Source organism: Canis lupus, chromosome 1 (genome assembly GCF_011100685.1).
Source record: "Canis lupus familiaris isolate Mischka breed German Shepherd chromosome 1, alternate assembly UU_Cfam_GSD_1.0, whole genome shotgun sequence".
In the NCBI taxonomy this organism is placed as follows: Eukaryota; Metazoa; Chordata; class Mammalia; order Carnivora; family Canidae; genus Canis; species Canis lupus.
In genome coordinates, this window is record NC_049222.1 from 103910613 (window position 1) to 103922227 (window position 11615).

Consider the following 11615-nt stretch of genomic DNA (forward strand, 5'->3'; position numbering starts at 1 on the left):
GAATTTCTCTCCATGAGCCTTGCCTCAGGGAATATTGTTACTGATGAATTTACTTATTTTTAAAAGATATTTATTTATTCATGAGAGACAGAGAGAGTGAGGCAGAGATATAGGCGGAGGGAGAGGCAGGCTCCCTGTGGGGAGCCCAAAACGGAACTTGATCCCAGGACGCTAGGATCACAACCTGAGCCAAAGGCAGATGCTCAAGCACTGAGCCACCCAGGTGTCCATTACTACTGAATTTAGAGACCGACTCTGCAGTAACTGGGATGCATGAGGTGAGACATTCCCTGTTCATATGCAATAGCTGTGCCCAGCTCTACTGGGAGGGATGGCACATGTGCAGGCTTCTCATTAGGAACCAGAGCCACTGCCAATCTCAAGCACTTTTTGAGTGCAACAAAACGCACCCTGGCCCAGATCCTTAGTTGCTGAATTCTGAGATTCCTGAGCTCACTCCTTGTATGAAGTTAAGGCTCTGAGGAGGATTCTGGGGCAGCTACTAGATCTCAACACTCTGTTGGTGCTATATTGGGTTGATTTTCATCCCCTGAAAGATATGTTTGAGGCTTCCTGACTCCTGGTACATGTGTTTGTGATCTTTTTGGAAACAGCATTACTTGGTCTTTGCAGATAATCATTTGTTAAGTTCACATGAAGTCACACTGGATTAGGGAAGACTCTTACCCAATATGACTGGTGTCATTAAAACATGAAAAGTAAAGACACAAAGACACAAGAAGAAAGATGGCCATGTGAAAACAGAGGCAGAGATTCGAGTGATGCTGCCACAAGCCAATGAATGTTTGGAGCTTCCAGAAGCTGCAAGATGCAAAGAGAGAGGATCTTTTCCTAGAGTCGTTGGAGAAAGTATTGCCCTGTCAACACCCTAACTTTAGATTGCTAACCTCCAGACTGTGAAATAATACATTTCTGTTATATCAGGCCAACCATTTGCAGGACTTTGTTATGGCAATAAAAGTGCTCTGTCTTTTGTGTGCTCCTAAGACTAATTCCTAATATATGCAGGGAGAAAGGAAATGTGGGAGGGTGGAAATGAGATAAAGAACAAAAAAAATGAAGAAAGGAGAGTTAAGACGGAGAGAATATAAAGGAAAGAAGACAAAAGAAGGACCACTACAGCTCTCCTTAAATCTTATATCACGTTTTCAGTGAATAAAACTTCAGTGAAGGTACAACTGATCACTGGCCAGGAAACACAAGTGGGTGTGTGAGAGTCACATTCGGTAGACCTATTTGAGAAGAAGGGATACCAGTGATGATCTCATTCTCTCTTTCAGTTTTCCCAGGTGCCACATTGGGGGATTACACCAAGGTTAACCTCATCCCACTGTGTCTCATTACCATGTTTCTGATTATCACTGGGATTTTGCTGGCTGAAGCCTGGTATAGCCAGGAGGATTCTCCACAAGGATCCACATTAAACAGCTAAGTACTTTTTTTTTTCTTGGGCTTCTGTAGTGATACAGGGTTCTTTAAGCACCGAACTATCATGGAGACTTTGTTTCTCAGTAGAAGAGCCAATGGCCTTTAGGTGAGATTATTTCTTTACCATGTTTGATTGTCCCATTGGTTATAGAAACACTTAGCATCTATTTTCCCTCCCTGTAAAACACCAACTAAAACCGACATTAAAGGTGGAAGGAAAAAAAAAACAAACAAGTACTGTTTACTTTCTCAGACATCCCTAGATATAGATGATGCGGAGCAGGGTATTTCTGGTGGATAACCTGTGTTTGGAGGCCAGGAGAAATAATCTTTCTCTTCCTCCCTCCCCTGACCTCTCTCTGTCCTTCTGTACTTATAGGCTCCTTAGCTGCCCAGGGGAATGATGGGTGTTGATCCAGTTAAACCCACTGACCTTGAACAGCTTCCAGTGGAACATTCATTCTCACCCCTGTTGAGAGGTACTTGAGGACAAGATGATGGTTTCCTCTTCGGTACTCCTCAGCTGGGGCAGAGGACAGACCTGGGCATAAAGATTAATCCAACAAAATATTAATTAATATTAATTAATTAAAATCAACAGAACATCTTTTCCCTACTGATATACCATTTCTGCCATAAAGCAAACTTCCATTAAGTGTGTGGATCTGTTTCTGGGATCCTTATTTATTTGGTCAATGTGGCTTTACCGTGCATTTTCCTGACAGCTAATGTCATTGAACATCTTCTCATGTACTACTGGATATATACATATATTCCTAATAAAGTATCCAATTAAATATTTTGCCCATTTTAAGTAGGCTCCACACCCAGCATGAAGCCCAATGTGGGGCTTGAACTCACGACCCTGAGATCAAGATCTGTGCTGAGATCAAGAGTCAGACACTTAACTGGCTGAGCCACCCATGCTTCCCAACTCTGCCCATTTTTAAATTGGGTTGCTGGGGCACTTGGGTGGCTCAGTGGTTGAGTGTCTGCCTTTGGCTGAGATCATGATCCCAGAATCCTGGGATTGAGTCCCACATCAGACTCCGTGTGGGGAGCCTGCTTCTCCCTCTGCCTATGTCTCTCCCTTCTCTCTCATGAATAAATAAAAATCTAAAATAAATAAATAAATAAATAAGGTTGTTAATCTTGATACTGAGTTGTAAGAATATATATAATCTAGGTACAAGTCCATTATTAACAGATATGTATTGCAAATATTTACCTCAGTCTGCTCCTTCACCTTGCACTTTAAAATGAAACTTGCATCTATTTAAAAGCCAAAGTTTTGAATTTTCATGAAGCCTATAAATTATAGGAGTTTTTCTTTCACAGCTAGAGCTTTTGTATTCTATCTAGGAAATCTTTGCCACATGTAGATTGTGCGTCCTTGTTTCCTTCTGTAAGATAGTATTACCCCTTACATTTAGGTCTATTATCTTTTTAAAATTTTTATGGATGGTATCAGGTAAAAGTCAAGTTTCTTTCTTTCTTTTTTTTTTTTTTTCAATTTGGTCCAGCTTTGTTTATACGACAAAAAAAAAAAAAAAAAATTGAATACATACTATGTTCCAGGCCTTAGGTTCAGCACTGGAGATACCCAAGGACTTCTTTAGCTCCAGATTATTGTGGAGCACCGCCAGATCTCAGCTCTCTCCAGCTCAGATCTTCCTCTCATCTGACTGCCTGAGAAGTGTGGCTTCTCCAGGTAACATTTTGTTTCTGTTCCTGCATCCATCTCCCATAATCACAAATCACCAACCCAGCTTCTGTCTTCAGTCCATCCCCAGAGCCCTTCTGCTCAGCCAGCCTGAGTACTAAGAAACAACAGGCTTTTTGCCTTTATGTGAATCTCTTATACCCTTCCTTAGCGGTGAGCTATTCCCAAAGTCAGATGTTCAAGCTAGTCCTTTCGGCAAGTAGCCACCTTCATTCTGTTTCCCATTCAGAATTCTCTTTGAATTAGCATTTCTCAATGTTCATTCTCTTAACATACAGATTAACCCAATTGTTTCTGCACCATCTTTTGAAAGGGTTGTTCTTTTTCTACTGAATTACTCTGGGATTTTTGTTTAAAAACCAGTTTACCATAAATTTAATGAGTTGATTTCTGAACTCTATGTTGTTCCATTGATCTATTTTTCTATACTTTTGCTTATGCCATACTATAATGATTATTGTAGTTTTTTACATCCTGAAAACAGAGGCTGTTGGTTTATCAATAATTTTTAAATTATTCTGGCTATTCTAGGGGTCCCTAGGTGGCTCAGTTGGTTAAGCATCTGCCTTCAGCTCAGGTCATGATCCCAGGGCCCTGGGATTGAGTCCCACATGGGGCTCCCTGCTCAGTGGAGAGCCTGCTTCTCCCTCTGCCTCTGCCTTTCCCCCTTCCCCTGCTCCTGGTCTCTCTCTTTCCCCCTCACTCTCTCTAAAATAAATTAAAATCTTTAAAAAAAAATCGGGCACTGAGGAGAGCACTTGATGGGATGAGCACTGGGTGTTATACTATATGTGGCAAATCAAACTCCAATTAAAAATATACAAAATAAAAAGTAAATACTAAAAAAATAATAAAATAAAAAATAAATTATGCTGGCTCTTCTAGATCTTTTAAATTTCCATATACAATTTAGAATCACCTTGTCAATTTCTACCCAAGGCTACTGGGATACTGATTGGACTTGTGTTCACACTATATATCAACTCGGAGAGAATGGACATCTTAATAATATTGAGTGTTCTGATCCAGGGGCACAGTTTATATCTTTATATTTCTCTCATTCTCTCATTTCCGTCATCAGTGCATTCCTTTTTTACTGTACAGGTCTAACATATGTCAACTACATTTTATCCTTAAGTTTTTCATGTTCATTGCTGTGATAGAAATGATACTGCCTCCTGAATTATCACTTACAGTGGTTCCCTGGATGTGCATGTAAAAACAATTTTTAAAATTTTGTTACTGAGACATCTTGCTACCTTGCCAAGGTGAGACATTATTTCATATAAGTTTTTTTGTAGATTCCTTAGAAATTTTTATACGGTTCATCATATTCTCTGTGACTAGAGACAGTTCTACTTCTTCCACTTCTAATCTGTAAGCCTAATTTCTCTAAATAGAATATCCAAAATGCTGTTGAGGAAATTAGTGAGGATGAATATCCTTGCCTTCTATGTGGTCTTATAGTAAGAGCATTCAGTTGTGCACCATTACATATACGATTACTTGTACATTTTTCATGGATGCCCTTTGTATGTCTGAGGATGTTCTGTTCTATATTCCTGGTTTGCTGAAACATCAAACCTCATAAAAGCGAAATTAAAATGGATTAAAGAATTAAATTTAAAATGTAATATTAGAAAACCTTGGAAAGAAAACATAGCAGAAAATCATCAGAATCGAGGGCTTGGTGAAGAGTTATCAGACATGACACCAAGCCATGACCAATACAGAAAAATGCATTAGGTTAGATTTAATCAAAATTAAGAACTACCACTCTGCCAAAGACAGAGGATTCAAAAGACAAGCTACGGTCTGGGAGAAAATATTTGCAAATCCTGTATTTGACTGCTGGAGTCCAGCTCCAGCTGGGGTGGGTCTCTCAAAGGAAAGGACGGTGTCGGCAAATAAGGAGACACACACACACACACACACACACACACACACACACACAGAGTCAGGGTGCATACATCTCCTCCTGATCATTTCGGAGGGGCTTTATTTATATCCTTTTACATTTCTTTGTTTTTCCAGTTTATTTTTTAATAGATAATTACATTTTATCGCAAGCATCTTAGATCACTCTAAAGATTAAGAAACATCTTTTTCATACGAAATGTTTTTCCTTTCAGCTTCTACTGCTATAATTAACACCTTTATGGATTTCTTGAGAAAGCAGTGAATGCGACACAAAAGACAAAGGTGCTAGACAGAGCATGACCTACTCTAGTGGAAAAACAAGTCTATGGTAATATGGTTACATGAAAGGGGTTATTATAGTCAAAGGTTATATGCAGAAATGTTTAACTTTCCTCCATCAGTTCACAATACCTACAACCTATTTTATCAAAATATTTGTTCCATTGGTTAATTAATTGTCATCTCTTTGTCTTATTCAAAAGACACCATGGAGGTCCAGACCTCTTGATTCTTTCCCACAGAGACACAGAACTAGCTAAAACCTTTTTTCCATTAATCTTAAACCATTTTATTCATATTCATCTTCTTCAATGATAGCTTTAATTGGGCTAGTTTCCGGATTTCTTTTACCTTTAACTGATCAAAAACTCAGCATTACTCATATTAGGGGAATTATAGAGCGAGGGTGGGGGGAGTAGGGCATTGGGTTTTATTCTAAGAAGCATGTTAGAGATTTTTATTATTTTTAGACTTCCATATTTATTTTGTGAAAATTCCCCAATAGGGGGGATCCCTGGGTGGCTCAGCGGTTTGGCGCCTGCCTTTGACCCAGGGCGCAATCCTGGAGTCCCAGGATCGAGTCCTGTGTCGGGCTCCCAGCATGGAGCCTGCTTCTCCCTCTGTCTGTGTCTCTGCCTCTCTGTGTGTGTGTGTGTGTCTATCATGAATAAATAAATAAATAAATCTTAAAAAAATTCCCCAATAATATTATAATGATGCTGAAGACGGCCAAAAACAAAGTGAGAGGAATCAGTGGGAGCCGGCTGTGGCTTTTCCCAATTTTTCAGTATTAACCCTCATGCCTGGACTTTGTCAAACAGCATGAGTAGCTTGGCTCGCATCATTTGACAAAGGCCTTATATTTAGAATAAATCAAGAACTCTCAAATACCAACAGTAAGGAATATTTTTTTTTAATTGGGGAGTGGTTTAATGGAGAGTTTCAGTTCTGAAAAAAGTGAGCTTTGGAAGTGGATGGTGGTGGTGGTTCACAACAGTGTGAACGTACTTAATACCACTGAATTGTACATTTCAAAATGGTCCAGGTACTAAATTTTGCATTTTATGTACTTTACCATGATAAAAGTCCTGGGAAAAAATTAGAGAATGGCAAGGCATCTGGCTGGCTCAGTTGGTAGGGTACATGATTCTTTTTTTTTCCTCTAAATTTCTATTTAAATTTTAGTTATCATACAGTGTAATATTAGTTTCAGGAGTAGAATTCAGTGATTTATCACCCATCTAGCCCATCCCCACCCACATCCCTCCATCAACCCTGAGTTTGTTCTCTATTGTTAAGAGTCTCTTATCGTGGGGCACCTGGGTAGCTCAGTGGTTGAGCATCTGCCTTTGGCTCAGGTTGTGATCCTGAGGTCCTGTGATCGAATCCCGCATTGGGCTCCCCATAGGGAGTCTGCTTCTCCCTCTGCCTATGTCTCTGCCTCTGTGTCTCTCATGAAAAAATAAATAAAATCTTAAAAATAAAAAGAGAAATGGAATTTTACATCCACACAAAAACTTGTACATAAGTGTTTGTATGAGCTTTACTGGCAATAGCCAAAGCCAGGGAACATCCACAATGTCTTTTTGCAGGCGGAGAGTTACACACCCATGTGGGCTACCGCTCAGGAATAAAAATTAACAAATTATTGAGACTGAGACATACAACAATTTGAACAGATATCAAGGGCATTTTCTTTTTTTTTATTTTTTATTTTTATTTATTTATGATAGTCACAGAGAGAAAGATAGAGAGGCAGAGACATAGGCAGAGGGAGAAGCAGGCTCCATGCACCGGGAGCCCGATGTGGGATTCGATCCCGGGTCTCCAGGATCGCACCCTGGGTCAAAGGCAGGCGCCAAACCGCTGTGCCACCCAGGGATCCCATCAAGGGCATTTTCTTAATGAAAAAAACCCAATCTCAAAAACTCACAAGTTGTCTTATCCCATTAATGTAGACCACCCCTCTCCAACGCACAAGATTTTCATTCATGTGAAATCAGTGGCCAAGCATGGTCAGATTCATGGATTCCAGCCTCCAGCACAAACATACAGACCCCAAATCCCTACGAGCCAAAAGATCTGACTGAGGCTGGTACTGAGACGAATGGGAATTCTTTGGTTAATCAAAAATTTGCTAGATATTGGTATGGAATGATGTAATCAGCAGAAATGGCTGTATTCATTTCCTGATGCTGCTGTAACAAAGTACCACAAACTTGGTGGCTCTAAACAATAAACATTTATTCTCTTGCAGTATGGAGAGTAGAAGTCTGGAAAAGCCATGCTCTGAGGGCTCGTGGGGAGATCTGCTCCTTACCTTTTTCTTAGCTTCTGGCCTTGCCACATCTTTGTAAACAGATCACTCCCCTTTCTGCCTCTCTTGTCACTGGTCTACTCCTTCTGTGTCTCTCTTTTTTTATATATATAAAGATTTTATTTATTTATTCATGAGAGACAGAGAGAGAGAGGCAGAGACACAGGCAGAGGGAGAAGCAGGCTCCATGCAGGGAGCCTGATGCAGGACTCAATCTCAGGTCTCCAGAATCACACCCTGGGCCAAAGGCAGATGCTAAACCACTGAGCCATCCAGGGATCCCCTGTGTCTCTTTTTATAAGGACACAAGTGATATGGAATCAGGACGCACCCTAATGACCTCATCTGAACAGGTGTACATTTGCAAAGACTATTTCAAAAAAAAAAAAAGCCACATGCATAGGTACTAGTGGTTTGGAGTTCCACATCTTTTGGGAGGCCACAAACTAACCCATATAGGAGATGGTTGACTTGCCTGTCTACCCCCATTATTTAAGTAAGTGCTTGTATATCCTTGATTGGAATTGTTAAAACTACTTCTCTACTTGACCCTATTTATCAGATTATGGAAAACAATGCTTAAAGACAAAGTGTGTGAAAAGTAAATTGCAGGGGGCACCTGGGTGGCTCAGTCAGTTAAGCATCTGACTCTTGATTTTAGCTCAGGTCATAGTCTCAGGGTTGTGAGATTGAGCCCCCCCCCCCCCCCGTCGGGCTCTGCACTCAGTTTAAGATTTTTTCCCTCTCCTTCTGCCTCTCGCCCCTGTCCCCACCCCACTCTCTCTCTTAAAAGAAAAAGAAAGTATATTGCAGAATGGAGATATTTCCATTCATGAAATAAAGTTCTTATTCTTTCGGGTAATCAGAGGACCAAACATTAGGACATGAATTTTTACCTAGTCTTTACTACTGAATTTTTGAACTAAGAATTATTATGAAGCCACAATTTTCAGCTACTGAGCATTACAAAAGATGAAAAATGCACTGAACTTTCTTTGTATTTATTTAGCTTATAGTAGTTCATGAAATCTATTAATAATGGGAATGTTTCCTCTACTGATTCTTTTTTTTGTATATTTTTTTATTGGAGTTCAATTTGCCAACATATAGCATAACACCCAGTGCTCATCCCGTCAAGTGCCTGTCACCCAGTCATCCCATTCCCTTGCCCACATCCCTTTCTACCACCCCTTGTTCGTTTCCCAGAGTTAGGAGTCTCTCATGCTCTGTCACCCTCACTGATATTTCCCACTCTCTCCTTTCCCCTTTATTCCCTTTCACTATTTTTTATATTCCCCAAATGGATGAGACCATTTATAATGTTTGTACTTCTCCGATTGACTTACTTCACTCAGCACAATACCCTCCAGTTCCATCCACATTGAAGCAAATGGTGGGTATTTGTCATTTCTAATGGCTGAGTAATATTCCATTGTATACATAAACCACATCTTTATCCATTCATCTTTCGATGGACACCGAGGCTCCATCCACAGTTTGGCTATTATGGACATTGCTGCTATACACATCGGGGTGCAGGTGTTTCCAGCGTTTCACTGCATCTGTATCTTTGGGGTAAATCCCCAGCAGTGCAATTGCTGGGTCATTCCTCTATTGATTCTTAAGGAAAACCTAAATGACATCTATATAATGGAATTTTTTAAATAATAAATTTATTTTTTATTGGTGTTCAATTTGCCAACATACAGAATAACACCCAGTGCTCATCCCGTCAAGTGCCCCCCTCAGTGCCCATCACCCATTCACCGCCACCCCCGCCCTCCTCCCCTTCCACCACCCCTAATTCATTTCCCAGAGTTAGGAGTCTTTATGTTCTGTCTCCCTTTCTGATATTTCCTACCCATATAATGGAACTAAAATGAGTGTATATTAAATTAGAAAATGCAGAAAATTAAGATTAAAATAATCTTGGGGAACCTGGGTGGCTCAGTTGGTTAAGTGCCTGTCTTTGGCTCAAATTATGATCTTGGGATTTTGGGATTGAGCCTTGTGCCAGACTCCATGCTCAGTGGAGAGTCTGCTTCTCCCTCTCCCCCCTGCTTGTGCTCTCTCCCTCTATCTCAAATAAATAAAATCTCAAAGAAAAAAAGATTAAAATAATCTTTAATAATAATATTTAAAAATATTAAAAAACAATCTTTAATAATTTAATAATCTATTTTTAAAATCTCATTGAGTGTCAGCAGAATATGGAACTCTTGATCTCAGAGGTGTGAGTTCGAGCCTCACGTTGGGCAAGGGGCCTCCTTAAAAATAACAATAGGGGGATCCCTGGGTGGCTCAGCGGTTTGGTGCCTGCCTTTGGCCCAGGGCGTGATCCTGGAGTCCCGGGATCAAGTCCTGCGTCGGGCTCCCGGCATGGAGCCTGCTTATCCCTCTGCCTGTATCTCTGCCTCTCTTCTCTATCATAAATAAATAAATTAAATAAATAAATCTTTTAATAATAATAATAATACTCTTACAACATACAAATAACATCTTTTTAAAGAAAAATACACTTTGTAGATAATTCATTTTCAACTTCAGACCTACACATAGTTTCCAAGTACAGCATGAAAGCCTTCTGATTTTCAAACCAATCAAGAGTGGATTACAGTGTTGCTCCAACATCCACTCCCACAATCCGGTGTGTGATCCTTATGAATACTGGTGTGCTCTTCTACAACCACAGGACACCTCTGAGTAAGGACTCCATACCAACACACGACTGCCTTCTAGTACTCAGAGCTCCTCCGAATTCTGCCAATTGTCCCAGGACCTCCTTTTGCAGTGAGATGTTCCAGGACAGGATCACGTTTTGCACTTAACGGTCACGTTTCATCTTCTTCACTTTTGAATGGTTTTCCCTTGATTTTTATGGCCTGAGATTATAGGCCGGTGACTTTTCTGAACAGGTCTCAGTGGGCTTCGTCTTCTTTCTCCTCACATTTGGGTTCGGATTATCTGTGCATCTTCAACAGGACCTTCACAACATGATCTTGGGTTCTCACTACCTCCAAGCAAGTGGCACACCATCTCGACTTGTCTGGTTAGATGGATGTTTAACACCTCTTCACTTTCCCTAAAGATTGCCTTAAAAATGCACTTCTCCCAGAGCATGTAATTATCTACAGAGATTTTGCCCAAGACTGCAAAGGGACACCACCCTCTCTGCTGTGGTGACCAGACAGCATACTCCAAGGGCTTAGAGCCCCTCCTCCAGGAGCTGCCGAAGGTAAGCCCTGATGGGAAGACAGGCTTTTCTTAGTGACACGCGGTGTCTGAGCAAAACAGGCCAGCTGAGTTCACCCTTCTCTGCACACTTCCCTGCATTCCAGTTGTCAGAAAGAAGCTGCTAAAAATGGCCCATGTTCAAGGAGAGGAGAACTTGACTCTGATTTTTTTTTTAAGATTTTATTTATTTATTCATGAGAGGCACAGAGAGAGAGACACACACAGGCAAAGGGAGAAGCAGGCTCCGTGCATGGAGCCCGACATGGGACTCGATCCCAGGTCTCCAGGATCACACCCTGGGCTGAAGTGAACCGCTGGGCCACTGGGGCTGCCCTGACTCTGATTTTTGATGTGATGAATAGAAAAGAATATACGGGCATGTTTAAACCACTCTAAGTCCAAGGTAATCAACACAGGCTGAAATCACCTCCATTTATATTAAATAGGATCTAGAGCTCCCACTTGGAGAGATACAAACCTTCCCTTCCTTCTGCTTTCCTTTCTTCTTGCTCCAACAGTGCATATGATCTATTTTGGTAAATGTTCCATATGTATTTGACAGAAATGTACACTCTGCAATCGCTGGGTGTAGCAGTATTCTAAAAATATTAATTGGGTCAAATTGGTCAATCACAGTGTTCCAACTTCTTTGGCCTAACTGATATTTTGGTTTGTTTCATCAATAACTATGCA